This window comes from Ahaetulla prasina, chromosome 2 (genome assembly GCF_028640845.1).
Source record: "Ahaetulla prasina isolate Xishuangbanna chromosome 2, ASM2864084v1, whole genome shotgun sequence".
In the NCBI taxonomy this organism is placed as follows: domain Eukaryota; kingdom Metazoa; phylum Chordata; class Lepidosauria; order Squamata; family Colubridae; genus Ahaetulla; species Ahaetulla prasina.
In genome coordinates, this window is record NC_080540.1 from 129,778,905 (window position 1) to 129,793,971 (window position 15,067).

General features: G+C 45.0%; 1 protein-coding gene across 1 annotated transcript in view; it reads right to left on the bottom strand.

The window, feature by feature from the left end:
* ITGB4 (integrin subunit beta 4) overlaps positions 1–14,347 on the bottom strand; it is a 95,549-nt gene extending 81,202 nt beyond the window's left edge. Inside the window, exon 1 of the mRNA XM_058167909.1 lies at positions 13,790–14,347. The gene's annotated coding sequence lies outside the window, so the exon portion shown is untranslated. The remainder of the gene's footprint in view (positions 1–13,789) is intronic.
* Positions 14,348–15,067: the final 720 nt, after the last annotated feature.

Consider the following 15,067-nt stretch of genomic DNA (forward strand, 5'->3'; position numbering starts at 1 on the left):
GTGAGAAGTGGGAAAGAGGAGGGGAAGTAGGAAAGCGAGGAGAAGGTGGTGGGGGAAGTTTAAGAAGGATGAGAAGGGAAGAAAGGATTAAAGGGGGGAGTGGCAGTCGAGCAGCCCTGACTGAGTATAATTTGAGTATAGGACTGATTGTTGGATAAGTGATTGTATTGTACACTGGTCAAATTGTGGGAATTATTATGGAAAAATAAAAAATTTTTGCAAAAAAAAAAAAAAAGAAGGCTGTGAAAATATTTACAGATCCCTCACATCCTGGACATAAACTGTTTCAACTCCTATCCTCAAAACGACCCTATAGAGCACTGCACACCAGAACAACTAGACACAAGAACAGGTTTTCCCCGAACGCCATCACTCTGCTAAACAAATAATTCCCTCAACACTGTTAAACTATTTACTAAGTCTGCACTACTATCAATCTTCTCATTGTTCCTATCACCCATCTCCTCCCATTTATGACTGTATGACTGTAACCTTGTTGCTGGTATCCTTAAGATTTATATTGATTGTTTCCTAATATGATTTGATTGCTTATTTGTTCCCTATGACTATCATTAAGTGTTTTACCTTGTGATTCTTGATGAATGTATCTTTTCTTTTATGTACACTGAGAGCATATGCACCAAGACAAATTCCTTGTCTGTCCAATCACACTTGGCCAATAAAAAAATCTATTCTAGTCTATTCTATTCTATTGGCCACTTTACCTAGGCCTGTTAGGGGATGACATTCATCAACACTTGGAGAACTACTAGCTCCTAGAGTTTCCACCATGGGCATACTATTTATTATTTATTTATTTTATTTGATTTGATTTTTATACCGCCCTTCTCCCGAAGGACTCAGGGCGGTGTACAGGCAAAATAAAACCAACAATACAAATATACACAATTTAAATACCCTTAAAAAACTTATTCAAAATTAGCCTGATGTTAAAAATTATCGTCAATTAAAACCCCATTTAAAATTGGTAAAATTCACTTTTAAAATCCAATTAAGCCAGCCCCGCGCGAATAAAAAGATGTGTCTTCAGTTCGCGACGGAATGTCCGAAGGTCAGGTATTTGACGTAAACCCGGGGGAAGCTCGTTCCAGAGAGTGGGAGCCCCCACAGAGAAGGCCCTCCCCCTGGGGGCCGCCAGCCGACATTGTTTGGCGGACGGCACCCTGAGAAGTCCCTCTCTATGGGAGCGTACGGGTCGGTGGGAGGCATGTGGTAACAGCAGGCGGTCCCGTAAGTACCCAGGTCCTAAGCCATGGAGCGCTTTAAAGGTCGTAACCAACACCTTAAAGTGCACTCGAAGGCCACAGGCAGCCAGTGCAGTCTGCGAGGAGCGGTGTTACATGGGAGCTACGCGTAGCTCCCTCTATCACCCGCAGCTGCATTCTGACTAACTGAAGCCTCCGAGTGCACTCAAGGGAGCCCCATGTAGAGAGCATTACAGTAATCCAAGCGAGAGGTAACGAGGGCATGAGTGACTGTGCATAAGGCATCCCGATCAAGGAAGGCGCAACTGCGGACCAGGCGAACCTGGTAGAAGGCCCTCCTGGAGACGGCCGTCAAATGATCTTCAAACGACAGCCGATCATCCAGGAGGACGCCTAAGTTGCGCACCCTATCCTTTGGGGCCAATAACTGCCTCCGACAGCCAGCTGCGGCTGCAGCTGACTGAATCGGGATGCCGCATCCACAGCCACTCCGCCTTGGAGGGATTAAGCTTGAGCCTGTTTCTCCCCATCCAGACCCGACGGCTTCCAAACACCGGGACAGCACTTCAACAAATTCATTGGGGTGGCCCGGGGTGGAGAAGTACAGCTGAGTATCATCAGCGTACTGCTGGTATCTCACCCCGAAACCACTGATGATCTCACCCAACGGCTTCATGTAGATGTTGAACAGCAGGGGCGAGAGAATCGACCCCTGCGGGACCCCACAAGTGAGGCCCCTCGCGGTCGACCTCTGCCCCCCCGTCAACACCGTCTGCGTCCGGTCGGAGAGATAGGAGGAGAACCACCGATATACGGTGCCTCCCACTCCCAATCCCCCCAGCCGGCGCAGCAAGATACCATGGTCGATGGTATCAAACGCTGCCGAGAGGTCTAATAGGACCAGGGCAGAGGAATAACCCCTGTCCCTGGCCCTCCAGAGATCATCCACCAATGCGACCAAAGCTGTCTCCGTGCTGTATCCGCGTCGGAAGCCGGACTGGAACGGGTCTAGATAGACATCTTCATCCAGGTATTGGGGTAGCTGTCGCGCCACGGCACTCTCTACAACCTTCGCAACAAAGCGAAGGTTGGAGACTGGACGATAATTACCCAAAATAGCTGGGTCCAGGGAGGGCTTCTTAAGGAGGGGTCTCACCACCGCCTCTTTCAAGGCGGCAGGGAAAACCCCTTCCAATAAAGAAGCGTTGATAATCCTCTGGAGCCAGCCTCGTGTCACCGCCTGAGTGGCCAGTACCAGCCAGGAAGGGCACGGGTCCAGTAAACATGTCGTGCCGTGCAGCCTCCCCAACAACCTGTCGACGTCCTCGGGAGCCACAGGGTCAAACTCATCCCAAATGGACTCAACAAGACGTGCCTCCTCTCCCTCGCTTGGATCATCCCAATTTCGGTCCAGACCGTCCCTCAGCTGAGCGAATAGATAACCGCTAAACTCCTCGGCTCGTCCCTGCAACGGGTCATCCCGCACCTCCTGATGATACTACAAGTTTCCATCATTGCCACCTTCCAGTTCCAAGTCAATTTTCAGCAGTAAACTACTAGTTTGGAGGCATTGTCAGAGACTAGAACAGGGGTGTCAAACTCAAAGTCCACAGGCCGAATCTGGCCCGCGGGATACTTAAATCTGGCCTGCAGGACCAGCCTGCAAATAGCAAAGGACCGGCCCACTGTGCATCCCCCCCCCGTGCCCCATTTTTGACCTGGACAGCCTCCTGCAGCACTCTGCCGGCCAAAATGGGGGACCTCATTTTGGATGGCAGGGTGCTGCAGGAAGTGTCCTATTTCTCCCCTCCTCCCACTGGTCCACGGAGAATTACAATGCTGATCCGGCCCTTGAAGAAATCCAGTTTGACATCCCTGGACTAGAATAATGCAAAATACAACTCAGTCTGAAATAGATTGTCAGCCTATGCTTTAGATCAGAGGTGGGTTTCAGCAGGTTCTGAACAGTTCTGGAGAACCAGTAGCGGAAATTTTGAGTAGTTCAGAGAACCGGAAGTAAAATTTCTGACTGGCCCTGCCCCCATCTATTCTCTGCCTCCTGAGTCCCAGTTGATCGGGAGGAAATTGGAATTTTGCAGTATCCTTCCCTTGGAGTGGGGTGGGAATGGAAATTTTACAGTATCCTTCCCCTGCCATGCCCACCAAGCCACACCCACAGAACCGGTAGTAAAAAAATCTGAAACCCACCACTGCTTTAGATTGATTATCATCTAACCTAGGGTTGGATACCCATGCACTATATGCAGCCCTCTGACCACATTCTTCTGGCCCTGAGAGTCCCTAAATTCCACTGCCATGATTTGATGATAAATTGATCATTTTGCATAATTTTTGGGTTGTTTTTAGCAATGTTAAAAGGCTTACATCAAAATCTTCTGGATGTGTAAAGTCTAGAACAGGGATCTCCAAATTTGGAAATTTTAAGACTGGTGGACTTCAAATCCCAGAATTCCCCAGCTAGCGGAACAACCAGAAAAACCAAAACAAAGAAAAGAGGAAGAAAACATGTAAGGAATTATGTGCCTTCTCCAATTTCTCCTCCCTTATTTGTATGCTTCTGAGGGGGATCCTTTGTTAATTTCTCCATCTTGTATGTTTAAGCTTTTGTACTCTGACAGTCGTTCCAACTTGTGTGTTTCTGCAAAATGAACTCTTCAATGTGCTGTGCAAGAATCAGTCAGCACTACAACAAGGGAGTGATACAACAGCTCTTTTGTTACCCCCAGATCCCAGAAGCTATGAAAGGATTCAGTGTCAGCACACTTTCTTTCCCTCCCTGTCTGACTTTGGGCATATTCTTTCTCTTGCGCAGCTCTGCTAGGCTGTTGGACAACAGTTCTGCATACATCCCTCCTGAAATTTGTGTCCTTAAGGCCAGATTGCTACAGGCTACATTCTTAAGCGCTTATATAGAGCTTATGGAATATAAGATCTCTCCATGGCCAGTTAATACCTAGATGATTTATTTCTTGTTTCAGGGTTTGATAAAAAGAGACTGTCACCTTCTTCTCCCTCTGGTTATCAATTCCTGGCAATCTCAAAACTTCAAAACAAAAAACAAACGCAAGAAGGCTGTGGTATTTAAATCACTGAGAGATGTTACAAACTAGGAGAGTCATATCATATTTGGGCAGCTGGGATGGCATTTTCTGAGTTTTCCTGTTTGGGGAAGATCTTTTTAATTGTGACAAGTTTCTTTTAGGGCTTACACCTTTTTTGCTGTCTTCAAATGGTAGAAAAGAAGTTTCTACCATCTACAATGACTCCTAGGATTGCAGGTTGCCTGCACCTGATTTAAATAGACAATAAAACTATAGCTCCAAAAACAAATAATTTCCTTTCTCTGGCTTAGATAGATGGTGGAAAAGTAATGTAAGCTTTTAACCACATGCTGTATGTACCTATCACATTATTCTCTTTTAGGGTATGCAATAATATGCAAAAGGTAGGAAAGGACAGAGTAATAAGTCAAATAAATTTAAATTTTGAAATAAGAGGAAAGTAAAAGAAATGCAGTAATTTAGTATTACCGCTTCCATTCACCATCTCTCTCCATACCTTTCTCCTTAGAAAACCACATCTCCAACAAAATACACTGACAGGACAAGTTACTGTACATAAACAGGAAGCAAACCCCACAGTTACTAGCTCTGATGCTGTTACTTAGTTGGGTAAAGAAATGTCTCACCTTCAGAGAGCACCAAGAATGCCATAGATCACCTATTTCATGGTTGGCATTTGTTGAATAATGTTGGGTTACAGAATTTGTTATCATGGTCACTAAACTGTGAAGTCCAACATCACTCAACAGACCCTCCTATTATTTCTTACTTTTCTACCAATATTTAATCATTTTCAAATGTTTCCAACCATTTGATCTTTAATAAACATTCTACCATGCTACATATGCATCTACCTAAGTTTTGCCATCAGTATATAGTTTTCAGCCATTCACTCAATTGTCTCTGTCAAAAACAACTACCTTGATCTTTACTACATAAATTTTCAGAACTATATTACAGAATTGATTGCATTCTTTCATTTAATATTTGCTGCAAATCTTTTGGGTTCTCAGACAACAAGGTGGTACCATCTGCATACTAAAGTGTATGCACATTCCTGTCCCCAATCATCATACCTCTAATAACTCTGCACCATACCTTTGTGCCTATTCATAAATAAATTAAACAAGGGGATATCATGCATTTGTCTTATTGCAGTGTTAAACCATTTGCTAAGCATTTCCTTTATTCTCATGCATGCTTCACTTCCATCATTTGCCACTGTTAGGGACAAACAATGAAAGTAAGACCATGAGAAGACAGGAAGTTGAACTGAATATAATGTTCAACATTTATCCACCAAATAACTTGCTGGACTGTTTTCAGGCACCTCCTACCTATTTTGTTACTTCCTTAAAGCTTCTGCTTAAATCCAATCAATTTCACTATCCAGTTTGTAAAAGGACACTGAACTATAGCATGTTCCTCTGCAAAAATTCTCTTTGAGGGGAGCCAAAAAAAAAAAAGGCACAAGAAGATGGTGCCACACTTATGGCAACATTTGAAGCCATTTCAACTCTTGCATCAAAAGCTTTGCCTGCTGGAAAATGTAAGGGAAAAGACCAGCTTTTGAAACAGGGTAATAGGACAGTCATGTCAAAGGAGGAAGTACCGTACAGCAGAGGGTGGGAAGGAGAAAAAGAAAAGGAAAAAAAGAAGATTTTGCAGCTAAAAAGAGAAAATTGAAAAAGAAGAGATAATCCACTTGAAAGCTACAAATGAAGGTTTCTGATGTACATAGAGACAATATTACAAATGTCAGAAAAACAGAAGCAGGGATAGAGACAAAGAAAGCCAAAAGCCCAGGATGCAATCTAGCGTTGTATCATATTTTTAAAAAAATAAAATCTGATCTTGGAACACAAAAAGAATTGTGAGTTTCTTTGTAGTAGGTATGTATAAGCCTATGCTGTGATTTCAGGACATGTGTGGAGTGAGTCTGCATGAAACCATTGGCAGCACAGATCATAAGTAAGCTACGCTTCACTTGTTTGTTTGGCAAAAGAATGGAAATGTGTGTGGCATCCAGATGGATGGCCATATAAATTCAATCAATCAATCCCCAAGGAAATAATTTCCAGAAAAAGACATCTATGCTAGAATTCTGTACAAATGTTCTTCTACAGTTCTAAGGGCCTCAGTGGCTCAGGCTGCTAATGCAGTCTGTTATTCACAGCAGCTGCCTGCAATTACTGCAGGTTCTAGTCCCACCAGGCCCAAGGTTGACTCAGCCTTCCATCCTTTATAAGGTAGGTAAAATGAGGACCCAGATTGTTGGGGGCAATAAGTTGACTTTGTATATAAATATACAAATAGAATGAAGACTATTGCTAACATAGTGTAAGCCGCCCTGAGTCTTCGGAGAAGGGCGGGATATAAGTGTAAATAAAATAAATAAATAAATAAATAAATAAATAAATAAATAAATAAATAAATAAATAAATAAATAAATAAATAAATAAATAAATAAATACAGTTACAATGACCTTACTGCATCAGAAGATGATTCTGGACATCATATAAATGACGCACACAAGGCAGTGGATTATGAAGCATGCAATTCTCTACTAGTAACCATGAGGAGACCAAAACAGATTTTTTTTTAGTACTGAAGCAACACCAATCTATCAAATAATACAAATAGAAACGATACCAACTCTTAAAACTATCAGGAAACCAACAATGGTTAGAAACAATAAATATATAAATGATAAATACATAGGAAGGATGGGTAATCTGATAGGTGATCTAAAAGGCAGATAACCTTGAATAGTCTGGGTGAATAAGCCTGTCCTCAGTTTGACAACCTGAAGACAGCATGGGGCTGCCACTGGCCCTGCTCATGGTCACTGCACTGAAAAAGAAATCAAGTAGAGGGACTACAGATAAACTTCTTCCAGGTGCTTTTATAGCATGAATTGGGTGACATTAGGGAAGACAGACTTACACACACTTGTGATAAATTTCCTTTTCCCATTCCTTTATGCAAAATATACGCAAAAAAAATATTATTAGATCCCAAATGTATTATTTTGAGCTGTTCCAGATCTCCTGTCATCAAACTCCCACGGCCACTCTTTCAGAATATTACTTCACTTAGATAACCACTTTTGATAAATTACAAATTCCATTTGGCTGTGAACCCCCTGAGTCCTTTGGGAGAAGGGCGGTATAAAAATTCAATAAATACAAATACAAATACATTGAGTTTGAGGCATGAATGGGCACTCTAGTACCATACATGGCCAAAAATAAGTGGAAGAATATTGATAGAACAACAACCAAGCATCCCACACAGAAGAGTATATTGAAAACAAACATAAATTAGTCTACACAAGGTAAAACACTGATAGAGATATCTCTATTGTCTACAAAGCAATAAAAGCACAGTTCCCCCAAGCTGTCTTTCCATTTGACTAGTCTCATTTTCCTTCCTTCTAGATAATGAATAGGCTTCCATAACCAGCCTTCTCATCATTAATAAAACCACAAATTACATATTTTCTAAAACAATTTTTTTGCAGATTTTGTTATGACTGCATTTCAGCTTGATCTGGTATTTAATGGACAGAGGGAAATGCTAGGACTCAAGCTTGCATACAAAGCAGGTATCAGTTAGAGACATGAGGCAACTCTTGTTTCCTTTGTTGCAGTCCTCTGTTGTCACAGATGATACATTATTTTAAGCATGGCCGTTGTAAAAAGAAAAGATGCCATGCCCTAACGATACACCGTAAAAACCAAACCGTTCTATTCTTTATCAGAAACATCATATTGATTTGTCTTGTATTGCTAAACTGCAAAGCAGTCAGCAATCTAGGTCTTGTCTTTCTATGGCTGGGATATTCCCTCCTTCCCAAATTATCCAAATTTATGACATTTTGACAACTTTTATATGGGGGAGAACCCAGGAACGCTTCTCGGAGATCCGAAATGTGACCCATTGCTGTGGTTACTGTTTTTCCAACAATTTATAGAGATATAATCAATTGGCATTGTAGACAACACGTTGATTGTAAACAACACATTAGAGGAAAAAATGACATCTGCAAACATGAACAAATATTTAGAGCTAACCTGAATCCTTCCTCAGCTAAAATCCAAAATGTCTCTCTAACCTGAAAATGAGCTTAGTGGTAAAGAGAAAGATCCTATGCCTATGTTCTTAACCTCACTTTTTAATTCTCAGGAACCTATATCATATTTGAGCATTAGAACTGAGTAGAGGTTTTGAAGCTGATCTTTAGTGACTTCCTTGTATGCAGACCAACATCATATCTGTCCACCATCCTATAACCTCACTTTTATCTGTCCTTCTTCCAGATTATTATTATTATTATTATTTATTATATTTGTATACTGCCCATCTCCCGAAGGACTCAGGGCGGTTCACAGCCAATAAAACAACAGAAAACATATAATACATATAAAACAGCAAAAAAGAATAGAAAATTAATTCAATTGATGGCCTAAAACTTTTAAATACAAATTTAAAACCCCGTTTAAAACCCCTGATTTAAAACCCCAATTTAAAACTACATTCACGCTAGTCCTGCTCTTCGAAATAGCAATGTCTTCAGCTCGCGGCGGAAGGACCTGAGGTCGGGGAGTTGACGAAGCCCCAGAGGGAGCTCGTTCCAGAGGGTAGGAGCCCCCACAGAGAAGGCCCTCCCCCTGGAGGTCGCCAGCCGACATTGTTTAGCTGATGGTATCCGGAGGAGGCCCTCTCTGTGAGAGCGCACTGGTCGGTGAGAGGCTAATGGTGGCAGTAGGCGGTCCCGTAAATATCCCGGCCCTAAGCCATGGAGCGCTTTAAAGGTGATAACAAGTACCTTGAAGTGAACCCGGAAGACCACCGGGAGCCAGTGCAGATTACGCAGGAGGGGTGTCACACGGGAGCCACAAGGTGCTCCCTCTATCACCCGTGCAGCCACATTCTGGACCAGTTGGAGTCTCTGGGTACCCTTCAAGGGGAGCCCCATGTAGAGAGCATTACAGTAGTCCAGGCGGGATGTAACAAGGGCATGAGCGACTGTGCATAAGGAAGCCCGATCCAGAAAGGGGCGTAACTGGTGTATCAGGCGAACCTGATGAAAAGCTCCCCTGGTGACGGCCATCATATGATCTTCTAAAGACAGCCGTGCATCCAGGAGGACGCCCAGATTGCGAGCCCTTTCCGTGGGGCCAATAACTCGCCCCCAATGGTCAGTGATAGAATTAGCTGACTGTACCGGGCCGCCGGCATCCACAGCCACTCGGTCTTGGTGGGATTGAGTCTGAGTCTGTTCCTCCCCATCCAGACCGTACGGTCTCCAGGCACTGGGACATCACTTCAACAGCCTCGTTGGGGTGGTTAGGGGTGGAAATATAGAGCTGAGTATCATCAGCGTATAGATGACAACTCACCCCAAGACCAGGGATGATCTCACCCAGCGGCTTCATATAGATGTTGAACAGAAGAGGCGAGAGAACCAACCCTTGCGGCACCCCACATAAGAGGCGTCTCGGGGTCGATCTCTGTCCCCCTGTCAACACCGTCTGCGACTGGTCGGAGAGGTAGGAGGAGAACCACCGATGAACAGTGCCCCCCACTCCAAGTCTCCTGAGTCGGCGCAGCAGGATACCATGATCGATGGTATCAAAAGCCGCTGAGAGATCTAATAGGACCAGGACAGAGGAACAACCTCTGTCCCGAGCCCTCAAGAGATCATCAACCAGCACGACCAAGGCTGTTTCCGTGCTGTGACCAGGCCGGAAACCGGACTGGAATGGATCAAGATAGACAGTTTCATCCAGGTACTGGGGCAACTGTCGTGCAACCACACTCTCGACAACCTTTGCCACAAAGCGAAGGTTGGAGACCGGATGATAATTTGCTAAAATAGCTGGGTCCAGGGAAGGCTTCTTGAGGAGGGGCCTCACCACCGCCTCTTTCAAGGCGGCAGGGAAAACACCCTCCATCAAAGAAGCGTTCACAATTTTCTGGAGCCAGCCTCGTGTCACCTCCTGAGTGGCTAGTACCAACCAGGAGGGACACGGGTCCAATAAACATGTGGTCGCATTCAATTTCCCCATTAACCTGTCCATGTCCTCAGGAGCCACAGGATCAAACTCATCCCAGATAATAACATCAAGACCTGCCTCCCCCACCCCGTCCGGATCTACCCAATCTGTGTCCAACCCTTCCCGAATCTGAGCGATTTTATCAAACAGATATTGTCCAAATTCCTCAGCTCGACCCTTTAAGGGATCCTCTACCGCTCCCTGATGGAGGAGCGAGTGGGTCACCCTAAACAGGGCAGCTGGGCGGTTATCTGCTGATGCAATGAGGTTGGAAAAATACTCCCGTTTTGCCAGCCTCATTGCCACTAGATAGGTCCGAATTTGAGACCTAACTAGTGTCCGGTCAGATTCGGAGCGGCTGGCCCTCCAGATACTCTCTAGGCGTCTTTTCCGGCGCTTCATCTCCCTCAGCCCCTCGGAGTACCAAGGGGCTAAACTAGATCGGCACCGGGTCAGAGGCCGCAAAGGCACGTCTCGATCTAGAGCACCAGCCGCCACCCGATCCCAGGCGGCGACCAGAGCTCCAGCCGAGTCGTGGGCTAAATCCTCAGGGAATAGGCCAAGCTCCATCTGGAACCTTCCAGGGTCCATCAGGTGCCTGGGACGGAACCAGCAAGTCGGCTCCGTCTCCCTGCGGCAGAGGTCGGCGGTTCGAAAGTCCAGCTGAAGGAGCGAATGATCTGACCATACAGGGGTCTGATAACTAACTCCCCTAATTCCAGATCATTCAACCACTGTCCAGAGACAAAAATCAAATCCAGAGTGTTTCCCCTGATGTGAGTGGGGTCGTTCACTAACTGGGTCAGGTTCAAGGCCGTCATGGAAGCCATGAACTCCCAAGCTGATGTGGATGCTTTCCCCACCGACGGCAGATTGAAATCCCCCATGACCATAAGCCTGGGGGTGTCTACTGCCGTCCCGGCGACCACCTCCAACAGCTCAGGCAGGGTTTCTGTCATGCAGCAAGGAGCTAGGTACGTGATCAGTAAACCCACCTGAACCCCACGGCCCCACTTCACAAGGAGGGACTCACATCCAGTTTTCTGTGGCACAGTGATCTCCCTTGGCTCAAGACTCTCATTGATAATAACCGCCACTCCCCCACCCCTACCCTGGGCCCTGGCCTGATGGAACGCACGGAAACCCGGTGGGCACATCTCTATCAGGGGAACCCCCCCTTCCGTGCCCAACCAGGTCTCCGAAATGCCAATCAGGTCCGCACCCCCCTCCTGTATAAGATCGGAGATGAGGGGGGCTTTATTTATAACGGACCTGGCATTGCATAACATCAGGCGAAGGTCCAGCTTCTGAGGATTTAAGCCACTCAGGGAACGGGAAACTATCGGGAGACCGGAGTGCGCGATCGCTCGTAGATAGCGCGGGCGCACTCCCCGAACCTGATATGGGCCCTGGCGTCCGCCATACCTGCCTCTCCCACCCACCGTCCAGATAGAACTACCCTCATGACCATGAGCTCTAGCCTCTTCTTCCACCTCAGAATCGATGATGTTTATGCTGCGAGCCGGCACAGGATCTAGCAATGGCTCCGATAGGTATCCCCCTGAACCTAACTTCGCCGTCCCACCCTTCTCCTTGGATAACTTATATAAGAATTTACTATAACACCTAGTTAAAAAACCCCTAAGCCTCCTCTTAAAAGCATGCCACCTCTCGGGATTCCAAAATCCGTCATCAAGGTGGGCCCTCAATAAAGTGGAGGGCCATGCCCGCGAGAGGGGGGAGACTCGCAGGTTAAGACGCTGCGATCGCAAGTACATTTCGAAGTTTATAGAGGGCGGCAGACGGTAACAGTCTTAATCTGGCCAGTCAGATGGTCACAATAAGTTCCGGACAATAGATGGAATTTAAAGCTCCTCCGGTAAAGCGATGCTATTAGATGACAAACGAACGTAGGATGGTAGGACCCCATCGCCGCCGTTGTCATTACAAGAACAACGTCGGTCCCCAGATCTTCCAGATCTGCTGCTTTACCTATTTTAAACTACTTCTCCCATTCAAACAATCCAATTTATCTTAAATCTCATGCACATTATTTGTCTGCCTAGTTTCCTCATTCTCACACCTTTCCTAAACCCATTAACATCTGAAATCAGAACAAGTACATTATTTTCAATTATACAGGTTATGCGATTCTCAATTAAACAACCATCAAGTCAGAACAGGGCTTAAGAGAAATAAAAATGGTATGTGAATCCGTGCTTAGAGCCCTAAACATTGATAACACATTAAAAATACCCAGTCTCTCTTCTAACTAGCTAGGAGAGTTACTATAATCCTCCCTTTTCCCCCCATTCTTCTCCACTTCTAACAAATTTACATATGGCACAACAAATTGAAATCAATTAAGGAAAACTGTTCTTCGCTATACTGCCATGCCAAGATCAAGTTTACTGCCCAATGTCTGCCTGTTATGAAGTTGTTAGCAACACAGGGATATTATTGTGGGAGGGAAATGTCAACGTTCTCACTCAGGAAAAGTTCACCTTCCTCTGTTTGAGAAGAACATGTTATTGTTGATAGCCATCTTCCCTGTAATTTCCTAATGTACCCTGCGAATGTACACAGAGAGAAAGAGAAACTGCATGGGTATGTGGGTGCAAAGGAATTATATGAATAGCCTGGTTAATTCAGATAAAAAGGAGTCTCCAGCAAGAGAGCAAAGGGTGGGTGGGGGGTGGAAAATGCTCTCTTCTGCTGCATCAAACTGGCTGATCAAGAACTTGTGCCAAGTTCCAACCGTGCAGAGAAGAGGGAACACAACTTAGGGTTTAACTTTTTAAAGTAGAAAAAAACACAGGACTACCTCAACCGTCTTGCCCGCTTGCTCACCTGTGCAAGAAGCCCTGTGTTTCTTTTCACTTTTCTCTCTAATGATTAATCATTAGTTATCTCTTTAAACAAGTAACATAAATAAACAAATAATCAATAATAAATCCAGGGACCGAGAACAAAAATTTTCTGCCACAAACCTCATTCATGCTGACTCCATTTCAAAGTCCAGATCCTGTGCAACAATCCAAAGAACAGCCATCCACACACCAAGCCAAGAACTTCCTCTAGTGGCAAGGGATGTGTGTGTGTGTGTGTGCTGTGTGCATATGTGTGTGTGTGTGTTGGGGGAAGAGAAACAGAGAGAGAGAGAGAGAGACTTGTTTCACTGCTGCATTGTCATTTCCAAATGTAAGGTTGGCTTATCCTGACTCCCCCCTTGCTCTTCCTCTCCTCCCCCTTTCACAAACTCTAGCTTTATTTCAGATGCAAAGTTGAAATAGGGAGGGAGGGAGGAAGGAAGGAAGGAAGGAAGGAAGGAAGGAAGGAAGGAAGGAAGGAAGGAAGGAAGGAAGGAAGGAAGGAAGGAAGGAAGGAAGGAAGGAAGAGCTCATCAATTTGACCCACCTCTTCAGGTCTCCTGGTTCCTTCTGATCCAGGGTTGTCTCACACTTTTTCACTCCCTCCACCTTTTTGCTGCTGCTGTTACCGTTGTGTTTTTTTTTAAACAACTCCCTCTGGCTTGTTTTCCTTTTCTCCAGGGTAAATGGAGGAGTTCCTAGTAGCGGCACCTATAGCTGTTAGGCAAGTAAAGTAGGAAAGAAGCAGTTTTCTCTTTATCTCTGGTGTGATTAGGTGTGTTGTATGTATGCAGGGGAGGTTACCTGTGACTCAGGTCTGTCTGGCATTCCTACGCATTATGCACACCTGCATGGGCAAGAACTGCCTGGGTAGCCAAATCTCTTCTCCATTTCTTCCCAGTACTTTTTTTTTTTTTTGAGGTTCCCACCCACAGGAAAAGGGTGGATGCTAAGCACCGAGACGTAGCCCAACCCAACTCTACTTGTGCAACAAAAAGGTTTGTTCAACAGCAAGGATATGAAAACAAATCTCTTTGCTTTTAAGGTGCCCCAGGACAAATTCTTCTAGTTCCTTAATATTTTATCGGCATTCTGTTGCTGAAAGAAAGATTGCAGGGCAGCTTTCGAAGTTCATTTTCCAATTCAATTTTCTCTCTCTCTCTCTCTCTCTGGATCTTTCCCTCTGAGCTCCCAGTGCTACCGAAGCAAGATGGGGGTTTTGTGTTTTCCCTCCCTGCTATTTGTGTCCAAGGACCACCCTCCAAGAAAAGGTCACCAAAGCTGCAGCAGAATCAACCATCTCCAACATTCTGCTTCCTCCACAGCCGGAGAAAAGCTTGATGGCTTGGGTGTCCTCTTTTTTTATACATCTTCTACGGTGGTGGGTGAAAGGACAGCAGATGCATGCAGTCTCTTGATTCAGTCTACAGTATTCTTGGACCAAAACCATGATCCATTCAGTTTCCCAGTGTTTGCAGACTTCATGGGACTAACTTGCTGATCACTAAAGAATCGTCCTGTTTAGGCAGTTGATGGCTGGTTCTCTTGGATACAGTTCTAGCCTTGTAAAACTGAGTTCTAGGAACCCGTAAGATGACAGATTTCCTTTCCCTCATCTCCTCCAAAGCCACCTCTGTTCAAAGTTGGGAATCCCAAATCTCTCCAGTGTGGTTGAATGTAGGACAAGCACCCCCCTCCCTCCCTCTTTCTACCACACCCTCTAAAATCACAAGATCTAAAGCAGTTGACAAAAACAAAACAAACAAGAAAGATAGCAAAGGGTTTCCTTCTACCCTCTCATTTCGTTGGTGGAGGGGTTTTTTTG